At 37.4% G+C, this 12,948-nt stretch overlaps 1 protein-coding gene across 1 annotated transcript in view; it reads right to left on the bottom strand.

The window, feature by feature from the left end:
* Positions 1–11,174, bottom strand: part of LOC124153665 — a 38,087-nt gene extending 26,913 nt beyond the window's left edge. The window contains exon 1 of the mRNA XM_046526965.1: positions 10,647–11,174. The gene's annotated coding sequence lies outside the window, so the exon portion shown is untranslated. The remainder of the gene's footprint in view (positions 1–10,646) is intronic.
* Positions 11,175–12,948: the final 1,774 nt, after the last annotated feature.

Below are 12,948 nucleotides of genomic sequence, written 5' to 3'. Positions count from 1 at the left end.
GATTCATATTTTGTTAACTTTGGTCTTCAATGGCGTTGTTTTAGATTTCAGAATACTGGTATTTAGACCTAACGTATCCCATTCCATAACATCTATCATATACGAGCCTCGTATAAACCTTCATTTCGTTTGCATTTAATAGTTACGTACAATTAAAGCAAACACTATTTTTGTTTTTCTAAAGGCATATGCGGACTATTTGATAGCGCTCTATCCTCGGCAGATGCGATATGGTGAAAGTACTTCCGACAGCAAAAAGGTTTTTTCTTTTCTTAGTGGAGGACAATGGGGTAGAGCCATGACATGGAACGTCGACCATTGTCACAATAGTAAAAGTGCAGTTCTTTGTTCTCCCTCCGCGACAATTTTCTTGAGGATGTGTGTCTTGCTTGTCCAAGAAGCAACTTTCTCGGGCATTAGCTTCCAATTGCACGTATGTTACGACAGGAAAATCGGAAGACTGGAGTGGAAATAACGCAAGCATTCCTTTGGCTACGGAATTTTTTACGGTAAGGCATAAAATCTGTTGAATGTATATTGATTGAGACTAGAAATGTTTTAGTAAAAATATTTAATAAATCTTAATTAGCTGCGGATGATTGTATAGTTTATATTTCAGGATAAATATATCATTTTTACCTAAATTATTGTCTTTGTAGTCCATCGCAACGTAATAAGTTTTTAAACTAATTTTAGTATCATATATTTATTTACATTATTTAATTTAAGCATTATTAATAAGTAACAATTTTTTTCATGTACATTTCAGAAAGTAGTGTCCTCCAGTACTATCATTCACGTCGTTGCTTGTACCTTTTTGCCATAATGCATTGAGTTTAGGAACTATTACGATGGGTAGGATGGTAGTTGGAAATGGTTTAATAGACGCAATTTTAGTTAATTAGTTACTTTGGTTTAATTATTTAAATTAAGTAATAGCAAAATGAGAAATTAATTCACCTATAAAAATGTTAAAAATCTGCATTACATAACTGTACTTCAGATATCAGGGAGGCTGAACGTATTAATTATGGTTACTCTAATAAATTAAGTCCTGCGTGAACCGGGGGAAGATTTTATGCTAATATATTTTAGTCAATTAATGACTTTGATATTGATAACTTAATGAACAGCTTGCCACTGAAGCCAAAGGGGATCAAGCAAGGTTTAAGCGAATTATTGTGTGTCAAGAGTAAACTAGCACGGATTTTAAGAACTTTATTCACGATCTCCCTGAGGAATACATTATATACTCGTATAGTGATAGCCAATCGCATCCTTTTTTGAAGTTGATTACCTATCCTTCCAATTTTTTCTCCTCTTGTAATCTAATATATTTGATTTCTATCATTCAAATTTGTGCATAGAATGTTAGGATCTCTAACATTAGCACCAAAATTTTGCAGTTTTTCAATTTCCTATTTAATTTGAATATGGCGCCTTGTTTTTGGGTGTCATAAACACTAAGTTTCTGGAAATTTCAATAGAATTTGGTGATAAACTCGAGCAAGAAACAAATAAAGGCCTGTTTATACGCAAGGCTCATAAATTAATCTTTATTGAGTCTTTGGCCTTGATTTTGTGTTTGTTGTTCGGGGACGAAATTTTGGCAACTAAGCATGTTATGTTATGTCCCCTTAGTATTTTTTATCAGTATATTTAGACTAACAGGAATAACTGGAGATCATGAAAAATTCTACATATAGCAATGAGAAATCACTTCCGCAATTGGCTCCCCGTTGCGGTCAGTGCAATGTTGTTTTAACGGTTTGCGATTAACCAAACCAGGATTTAGGAATTTCGAACTCTCTTCCTTTGACTAACGGTATCATGAGTATTTTTTGAACTGGCGACTGACTGGATGAGCATTCGAAAATATTGCCAACAAGTGATTTTATAAATATTATATATTTACTTGATTTTACTAATGCGACGAATGTCGATTTATTTACCCCGGAAGTCGAATAAAAAAATAGGTTTTAAGACTCATTCACTTATTTAGTTGGCACGACTTATTTCATTATGACCTAGACTACTTATTTTAGTATTTCATCAATCACAGTTGGCACTGTGCGACAATCATGAAATTTATTTTGCTGAACTTTTGAAAATTTTTAGCACTGTAAAAGGCATTGCTAAAACCTCTGTTGCTATAAGTTGAATTTTACTCAAATATTGGTCAAGTTACGCGAAGCCGAATTATGCCATTTCTAGTAGACATGAAATAGTATTATTCTAAAATTAGTAACTTCTAATTCGCGTCAAGTTAAGTTCTTGTGAACAAGGCTTTACTTTCCGTCACTTTTGCCACCGGCCACCAAAATATGTCGGCCACGCGTCATAAATTCCAGCAAATGGTGGTCCAGAAGTGGAACACGGAACTACTTATGTCACCCTTGCCCACTTCGCGCGCCCTCAATTTGAAAATCATCCAGATGTCTCGTACCAAGTCCTCTTGTGATTTATCGATTTCTCTCTAATGTGCTGGGCAACCAAAAACCTCACTCTGTGGTGGGAAACTAGTTCTCAGTTGCTGACGAAACTATGTTATGGCAGGATAACGAGGTACATATCTCGTTTTATTTTCACACAATTGATAAAACGTTTTACTTCTAGAGGAGGCCAATCATTATGCTACTATATACGACTCTGCGTAAGTGAATTAGATTATCTGAATCACAGGATCGTCTCGTCTTAATTTAATGTCGAAATTCACCCTTCTATTCTACCTCATTAATTAAAAGTGCTACAGTTACCTATTAAAAATTATTATAGTTTTTAAGTACATAACTATGCTTTTCATCAATGAAGAAATTTTCAAAATAATAGTTAGCAGCCACGTGCCCATTAAATAGAAGCTTTAGTCTTTGCGTCCCCATTTTTTCGACCCGAGGTAGATATGACCAGTTTTGCATTGCTAGTGTTGTGTTACATAGGAATAATGCCTGGAAAAGGCTCTTTTTGTGCTTTAAGTACCAATTAGAATGGAAATTGCAATTATTTTTTGCTGTTGTCTGTTAAGGAATGGTGGGACTAATTAAAAGCATAGTACGACCAATAAGAGTATTTCCATTCTCAGCGTCTTAGAATGGATGCGTAGCCCATTTTAAGATGCTGCTGTGCGAACTAAAGGTTTCATATGGGCCAACAAAAAAACAATGGAGCACAGTAGACAATAGTCACGAAAATATCTCATCACCTTCTTCTCACCCCAGTCTCCCATACTCTGTCGTCGCCTCACCGTCTTAATTACTGTGGGATATCCAAACTGATTCGTGGCTTCACTCCTTCCTGTTGCATAAAGGTTTTATTATTCTACTAACAGGGCGTACGTTTTAAACGTGCAGCGGGCCTCGTCTCATCTCGGACCGATCCCTATCGTTTTCTCCATTGGCCCGCGGGGTCCACAGCGCCCCTTCCCCCCCCCTCCGGGTCGGCCCGTGCCTCCCATCTGCTCCCTGCTTTGCCGCCCATTAATTGACGCCTTGTAACCCACTTACACGAGTCGCGGGCTTTTGGGACGGACTCGATTCGGGGGGAGAAGTGAGAACGTAATCAAAGCGTGGAATGCGGGAGAACTGGAAGTGGTCATCCCTCCCCAAAAAATAAGCCTCCTTATTTTTTTCTTTAATTCGCCAATGCAAATTAGCGGAGGAAATTAATATTCTGTTTGGCGCTCGGTTTGGTTTCCGAGCGTGAATGACGGGATTGGTGGAGGGTGGGGTGGGGGAGGTAGCCGGTAGTTGATGAGACTGCATTGAGGTTAAGAGTGGGTTCCGGAAAGGATGCTGTATTAACCGCCTCATTTGCTTCGAGATTTTCATTTTACGCTCCTAAAAACTCGTCCGATTCTCGGTTCTCTTTTAAAAACTTACACTTTTTCCGCGTGTTTTCCGGAAGATCAAGTCGATTTCTTGGTTTTTAGAGATTCAGAAAGATTTTGCCTGTCATTAGGAATGGGTAATAATTTATTTGGTATTTTTTTCCGGGGTAATTTCTGTATGGAGCGAAAGTGAGCTTGTGGTCAGTCTGTACAACGCATTATGGCTAACGTTGCCTGGTTAAATATGGGATGTACTCACACTTTTAACTTTATTCTTTAAGCATGTGGGCAAGGAAGACAAGGAAGAACTCGTATTACTAGTGGCAATGAAGTATTTGGAAGAGGAATATACCACCGAGCTGTATGCAAATTTCTAGAAAAATAAAAGATAAATTTTAACTATGCATATAATATAGTTTAGCTTTCTAATTGATTAGTTAGTGGTTAACGTATTGAATACATTAGTGATTGAATTATTATTATTATTGATTATAATAGTGTAAGAAATTAGGAACGCCTTGTAAATATTGTGAACCTAGCCTTTCATAAGGAAACATCAGGAACCATTACTCATGACTACGAAGCTAAATCTAGACTAGATCGTATGCATGCATTGGAGAAATCGTCGTGGCCTCTTTAACCTATAAATAATGGCTCGTAAGTTCGTATCTATTGATTTCTTAGGATAATCCCTTCTGTTTGACTATTTTAAAAACGTCCTCTCCTTCCTTCAATTTCTCCCTTTCCAGGAGCTCCCATGTGGTGGGTTTGCCTTTCCACGAGCCAGATGCGTTTATCTCCCCTCCAACCCACTGCACTGAGCCATTAAGGGCTCTCCCGCTCTTTTATAGAGCGGAACCGAGGGAAAAGAAGGAGCACCACAATCGAGATATCTTTGGTTGCTCGAGCGTTGTCAGGAGTTTCTTTCTTCGGTGCGCCATGTCTAATTAGACCTCCTTGGGCGCCTGACTGTCCAATCTCCTCGCATCTGATTCACATCCTCCTCCTCAACCTCTCTCCTTTATTAGGCTTTGTAGTCAGATAATATCTAGGCATCGGATCATTCGTATTTTCTCCGTTTCTTTTTTATTATTCCCCAGGTGAATGGCATTTCTCTCTTGGAATGGAACTACCCAGGTAGCAATGATTTCCGCTGCATATTGTGTTCATCGGAATATTTTGTGGTATTGTCGATGAAATGATGAAATGAAATGATTAGATGAAATGACCACTTATTTGTCTCAGATGTTACTCGAGAGAATTGGCCCATCATAATAAATGAGGAGAAATGAATTGATTTCTCTGGATTATAATGAGCGACCTATTTTTTATTAATTTATGTGCATTCAAAAAGTTATTGCTATCCATTTATATAAATTTGCCATCGAATATGTTTCTTACATTGGGATTAGAGAAGAAAATGTTCTTTTCAGTTCAAATAAAGAACTTTGATTAACTTTTTTGTGCTTTTGAAAATCATGTGTTGCTTCGAAGCCATGATATCTTACATGATACAATACAAAGATACTCATGATGCCACCGCAAAAATTTGTATTATAAGAAATATAACAAAGAGTTAATCTGAGAGATTTCTAACAATTGTCGTCAAGAGATTAAAATCGGAACGATAATTTTGCACTTCCACACTGTTATTTCCCATAATTATCAATTGTTCCAGCGTTAGAGACTTTTGTTATGGTGACATTTATTACAGCCTTAAGTACTAAACCTTGGTATAATGTTATAAATGGGAGTACAGATATGGACTAGTGTGAATGGGAAAGCTAGTTATGCATTAGTAGCATTCCTCATTTTTTACGTATAATCTATAAAGAGCAGGATAAACGGGTAAAATCATGGAATTAAATATTAATGATTACTGGGTCCAAAAAGTACCTACTTCTAATTCCATCTTATTTTCCTTTGTACTATTTGTATAATAAACGGGCACAGTCCATAAGGTGGATCCAATAAAAAAATAATAATAATCGCCTATATAAGGGGAACCGTAATTAATGCCTGGTACCTATCTTTAGAATCATCCATGCATTTAAATTGCTCAATATATATTTTCGCTTGATTTTAGGGGGCTGTTTGGAATCCGCGCTCCCATTTAGAGGTCAGATTTGCCCTCGTCGACTTTTCAATCGGGAGAATCGTTTCCTCTGACGACGCAGGCGGTGGAGTGGGGCGAGGCACTCAAATTGGCACGCTGCCTTGCCCGTTGAACTTGCCCGCGTTCGAGCGCCTCCTCGAAGGTCACTCGTTATCTGTATTGAGAGGGAGCAAGGGCACTGCATTTCTCTTTTTGCCTTTTTACGCTCCGCGTTACACTTGCCGCTGCTTTCTAGTTTGCGCCTGCCAACGATAGACATGGGGTGTGACGTTAATTGAGGGTGGCGTAAAATCTTAATTTTTTCGACTTGTTTTTGCCTCGGGGAGATTCCGTTCCAATTACGCCATTAAGGTCGTTGTAAAATTTGACATTGTGCACGAACGTGAAAAAATATTTTGGTGGTTTTAAGGCTAGTTGTAATTCTAATTAAAATATGATTCCTGAAAACTTGTAAAAATATTTGTGATTCTTACGACATGTAGGTGTTTATAGAGGGCCTGCTAATATAATGTCTAATTATACTTTGTTTTAAGCTTAGCTATTGCTATTTGAAACATACCGTATATTATAATGGTATTAATCAATATACGAACCACTGTATAATTTTGAATATCAAATTTTATGGAGCTATTTGAATAAATCTAGAAAATGAAAGCAAAACGGAATGCAATTTGAAAATATGATTAGAATTCGTCTACAAGTGAATTAATCCATAGACTAAACTTTTTAAAAGAGTATAACGATGGCTTCAAATTGTTGTGAATCTCTCTCCATATGCTGCTTATACATTTGAAGGATTTACCTAATCACTTACTGTCCTAATTCAGATATTTTAGAGGCGAGTATTAGATTTTATAGATGCGAAAAAATCCAAAGTGCATTCGAGTCAATAGACTTTGCCCCAATTAAAAGACCTTATGTCTGTTTCTAAGTCGTGTAACTATTATAAAAAGTAAACAGTCAAACAGGGCCTGTGGATTGCGAAAAATGAAAAAACCTCTTGTTTATCAAAAGTAAAATTTAACATGTAAACTAAATTATTTATTTTGTTATAAAAAGTTTTCAAACCGAATTTTCTCAATTTTTAAAATTTCATTAACAGCAATAGTAATGCATTCACTTCAATATTTTGATACAAGTTTTTCCGTTGGATTCAACGATTGAATTTTGGCTTTAAAAACTCATTTAAGGAAGTTATCGCTTTTAACTGCTTGCTGCTGCCGACCTATAAAGCGATAGTTTTTCCAAAGTGGTATAAAACATTAAAACTTTTAACACCTGTAACAGCCGGTGTATCGTGTTAGTAAAAGGTTGGTGACAGTTTTTTTTATGGTAAGGAAGATCGGTTTTTCTTGTAACAGAAAAAAGAATTATGGCCCATATTATGCATGGTTGGCAATTAAAAATTGCTTGGATTTTTCTCAACTTAATTATTACTTTATGAATTCATTAGAAAATGTAACGCATAAGAACACATATAAACAGTTGATAAACGAGGAAACAGAGTAAAGATATGCATATGGTTAGGTGATGATTGGCTAGAAAGAAGGTTTAAATTTTCGTTTCATAATTTTAATTTTTACACCAACTTTTTTTCTTCTCTTATTTGAGTCTCTAAATTATTTTTGAAAAGACTGACTAAAAACCGTGATTTGTTGGTATTAATTCTAAGAAGTAAAATCCGGAAAAATCTGTCGTAATGGACATATAAAGCTTTGTAAATTGTAATGCAAAAAAGTTTGGGCTACTTCTCTTGCTCTCAAAATGTGGATTGAAACAGTACTCAGTTTTAAAAATTTATTTCGGTGTCCTTTGTTAATTTACCTATTTTTAAGACTTATTTCTTAAAATTTCTTAGTATAGGCACAAATTAGGATATCGATGACAGCCCTTTGAGAGAAAGATCGTAATTATGTCAAATTACCAAATTCATCTGCCATGTTACTCAATCTATCACAATGGGTGTGATAAATTACCACAGGTATATTCATTCACCTTCTCTGCCACCTTTATCTAAGCTTCATGACAAATAATGAGGAGTGACTGAACGAACTGCAGTAGTAACCCATCTATTCTAACTTCGTCCTAGGGTGGTGGATACGATCATTACGATTTGTGAGAACGGCACTGAGGTACGGCGACGAGTATCAATGAGCAGGCTAGACACGTCGTGTACGGTAGTGTTCCGTATCTGAGACACTTGTGAGGCACGAGATAATCGCCGTGCCTTTTGTCTTGCCGTGTTTACGTGCGGAGAAGTGTCGGGCATCCGGGAAGGGCGTGCGGGAATGGCGTCGAGTGACTCTCTGAGCGTATCTGTATTCCTGCTCCACACTCTCGCGCCACGTTCCCCACTCCACCTTCTACCCCCTCCCTCACCTTCTTCCCTCCCTTCTTTCCCCACATACTCGTCCTCCTTCCGCCCTCTTGCGCACTCTCCGGTACTTCCCAGCCTCATTATCGCCCCATTATTCATCTCCGCCCTCAGAAGCTACCTGCACCAAATACCTCTCATAACTTCCGCCACCCCTGATTTCACTTTCATGAGTTACTCCTTTAATGTTGAGATTGCGTTGTCTACGAACGTTTTCAACGTAAAACTAGAGAAATTAAATTATTTTACAAAACGATATTTTTTTGGAATTGCGCAAGTGCAGGGGAAAAAATCGAGCTCACCTTCTCTAAAATGATTTTTACAAGAAAAATATCTGGTTCTTTTTTGCCGTATATGGTAAAAAATATGAATATTAGAATTTATTTCTGTAATATTCAGGCTACTTCGTCCAAGATAAAACTCACGAAAAACTTGAGAAGTTGTATTATTTTATCAGGGATATTTTTTTTTTTTTATTTTGCATTAGTGCGGGGGAATATGATATAGCTCACCCTTTTTAAATCAATTTATATACGAGAAACAGTGCCAGCCAGATATTATTTGCCTTGTTTGGTAAAATAATTTGAGTATTCGGAGTACAATTGTGGTTCAGGTAAGATGTGATAGAGGAGATTTATAGTCTATTTAAGTTTCCAATTTTACGATGAGTGGTGAATAAAAACTCATTTGGAAAATTTTGAGACGTCTTATTTGAAAAATATTTATCTTTTTTGATTCCACTTGTCATTTTCTGAGCAAAAACATAAAGCAATAATTTATAAGATTGTCCTATAGCATTATAATATCACAAATTTCGAAGTGGCTGTTCATCTCATTGATCTACTTAAAAGTTTCATTCAATTTTTGTGCCTTTAACTATAGTATGGCTGCACTCTTACCTTTCTTAGGACATTGTTTTTTTTAGTTAGCGGAACGAATTGCCAAATGGAGTGAATCGGAACTCTTCTTTTCCGAGAAAAACTTCCGTCAGAATTCCTTCCGTCTACTACTAGATCAATCATTCATGCGATTCACTTATCACATCGCTTGTAACTGACGGCGACCCACATTTTTCGCATCTCTAAACATTTCACTCTTCCCGTGAAGGCTGTCACAAAGCGTGAAGGAATGGTCATTCCTCCCAGTTTCCTCCCGCTAGTCACCCATCATCGGTTGCCAACTATTCCGCGCATACGCGAGTGTGCGTTCCTTCCCCTTCGCGGCCAACTCTCCGAGGCGTCTGTTCAGCCCACTTACTCCACCCCTTCTCCTGCGACCTGCATAACCGACCTTTGTGCTAACTATACGCAGATGTAGGTGGTCTCACTCGTACGGATAACGCGGCCGTTTTATTCCGTGGAAAATCCTCTTGAAGTGGAAAAAGTATGTATATGTGGTGCGTAAAATCAACACAAATGTATTCGATCGGTTGTATTTAATTTCAATGGAATTTATTTCTTATTCTGAAGGAATACCTGATTCTTTGAGAGTTGCGGCAACAGAAATTTATCGTACGCGAATGTTTTCGATCGGATGTCTGTTATTTTAATGAGATCCTTTTCTTATTCTGATGGATTATTTCCAGTTGATTCTTCTAGTAGTTACTCATGCGGAAATAGAAATTTATACTACGCTTCATTTTTCTGAAACCAGCCTTATGTTGTTAGAATCGATTAAAAACTAAAGAAGTGGAAAAATTCTCAATTTGATGTAGTGTATAGCCTAGTGCACTACATACTTTTCAATTAATTAGGATGAATGCCACAAATATTTTACATGTTCTTTTTTTTCTGTACTTTAAGCATCACCGTTAAAACTTTGCTTTAGATACATCACTAAAGAATATTTATTTAATACTATCCATCAATTGCTAAGGAGCATATTTCCTTATGTCTGATATTTCAGTCCCGATTTTTAAAATTTGGTAACCTACATTCCCCCAAAAATATCCTTGTCAACACTTCGTAGGCAACTCACCACGGTTTCATTTCGTAGGTAATGGGGAACGCTATGAAAACAATGTTATACCTTGTCGATGCACTGTATACTTTCGTATGTTGCGGTAATTTCGATTGCCATGAAGACTTGATACATGATAAATTAAATTTGAATGATATAAATTTTAAATTGGTTGGCGATAAAAAAGTAAGTTGCTGCCATCTCATGAATCAAGAACCGGTGTCTGTTTTGGTTCATCTGGGGAGCCAAAAACCTATTAACTTGTGGAAACACTGATCGTATTAGTCCTTCCCGTGGTTAGTTTATACGTTATTCCAGGGGCTTGTTTGCACCACGAAGTCAATCCCTATCAATTTAAAATGCACTTCACTCACCTTATGATTCTCAGCTCCTGCACACGCTCCCGCGATGGTAGGCACACTCGGGCGTTAAAATCTCCAAGGGAAAACTAAAGGGTCCAGTCAAATGCACCACTGCCGGGCGAAGCAACAACAATCCACTCGCTCGGCAAACGAGAAACGAAAACAGTTTTTCACAGTCCGGCTTCCCCTTCAAGCACAAACCACGTCCTCAAACGGTACTCAGTTCACTGTGTCCACAGATCCGGGTAGCGCTCGTAACAGCCGGGGATACTAAAAGCATATCCACCCGCGAGACGTCTTCAGTGTACACTTCCAGAGGAAACTGTGCTTTCGGTTTCTCTAAGACCCACTGCTTTATATAGCTTCGGTTTGCTTTGTGGGTCGCGCGCGGAGGAGGCGCTGGAGTGGAGGGAGGGAGGGATTGAGGAGGTGGGGCTAGAAGGGGATTCGATCCGGAGGAGGGGATGGGGTGATTTTCGTTGGAGAGAGCAGTGAGGGATATTTCGGCGGGCTGTTCCTTTCGGGTGTTCCCGGCGAGAGCTGTTGCGGCGGCCGTGGAGCCGCGCGGTGGGCGAGGGGATGACTGACGTCGGGGAGGCGGCTCGTCAGGGCGGGGGAGGGAGGCTGCGTCTGGGTTGGGGAAGGACGATGGTGAGCAAAGGATCGAGTTCATTCTTAACCTCTAACTCTTCCGCTGGCGAAGGGGAGAGTCATTGCCCGCGGCGAAAAACGTGTATGGTCACAGTGAAAGATTAGACACTCACCTCAGAGTGAAATGCCTCTCTAACTCTCCCACACTTAGGGTGAGAAGTATATATCCACGGCCATAAAGTTTTGCAATAATCACAAGTTTTTTCCTTTTTTTCACCTATTTCTTAATTTGTCAAAAGTATTATCAATCCGCAAAACTGGCCGTAGTAAATTACACTGCTTTCTTAAAAATTGCCTAAATATTATATAAATATAAATCCGTGAGAAATAGTCTTGTGCAAGAGCCGATGTAAACTTTTAGGAAAGTATTTTAATAATTATGACAATATTATCTGATGCTACACAAAATAGTTTCTGGGTTATTGGATAATACTATAAGTTATGTGTATTCATCGCTTCATTGAAAACAATATATTTTTTGGTATATTTTACTAATATTACAACGAAAGCTTTATTGTTGTGTTAATACAAGTATTTGGTTCAGTCATAGAGGAAAAAATGGAGTTCTGTAGCAGTTTACCTTTTTTCTGTGGTGGTATAAAGAACCAATATCAGTGATGAAAACCCATTAATTGCTAATATACTGCCATCGCTATTTTTGTGGAGATTATTTCCTGCCTTATAGCTTCCTGGGAGAATATTCTATGAATATTTTTTGAAGAGGTTGACCATGAAAATAATGGCCACAAATAGCATAGTAGTAATATCATTGGCGAAAAATGTTAACTAAAATTACTAGCTTCCCCATTTTGCCATAAATGTTTACATTGGATGCAATTATCCGTAGATATTAAGTAGAGCTTTTTTTGTGTCCATTTAAAAGTACAAAACCATTCTGAACATTATATTAATATCCAATGACATTCCGGTAGAAAATAAAATATTTTGAAATATCAACATAATGCCATAATGTAACCTAACCTTTACCTAGTCGTTTACTGCTAACAATAATGCCCTGATTTAATAATTAGTAAAGGGAAGGTAATATTTGAGAGAAATTACGGTACGGATTAATCACGTTCGATCATTATTATTGGGCGAGTCTGCAGTTAGGTATCGGGATTAATATCGAACGATTCAAGCACAACCCCGTTATAATTACCTTCGAAATTTGAATTAATGCCCAAGTTTTGCGGTGAAAAACAATTTATTGGAATCCAATCGAATTATTAAAGAGTGTTTAAACTTCACTGATTTTTTTATACTAAACCATTGTGAGATGGAAATACTTCAAGAAAGATTATTATGAGTGATATCATAGCCATAAATTGGATAAATCCTTAAATAATGAAATGTTGCGTTTTAGCTATGGTGATTTCAGATCTGCAGAAATAAGATGCTGTTCTATTTGTTGAAGTTTACTATGATTTATTAGGCGGACGGGTTTCGTCTCCCACTGTTGACAGTGAAATGTGTTCTAATTTGGTCTCCTAAGGAATTTGAGATGCTATAAAAGCTGATTAGAGTATTCTCTCTCGCCATTGCTTCATCTTGAAAATTTCTTCGAGTGAATTCTTTTGGAAGGATTTGATGGAGCATTTCTGGTGTATTTAAAATAAATATGCCTCTTTGAGGAAATAATTTGTAGCAATAACTCAGTAAA

Source organism: Ischnura elegans, chromosome 2, assembly GCF_921293095.1.
Source record: "Ischnura elegans chromosome 2, ioIscEleg1.1, whole genome shotgun sequence".
Classification (NCBI taxonomy): Eukaryota; Metazoa; Arthropoda; class Insecta; order Odonata; family Coenagrionidae; genus Ischnura; species Ischnura elegans.
This window is presented reverse-complemented; position numbering and strand designations above follow the sequence as displayed.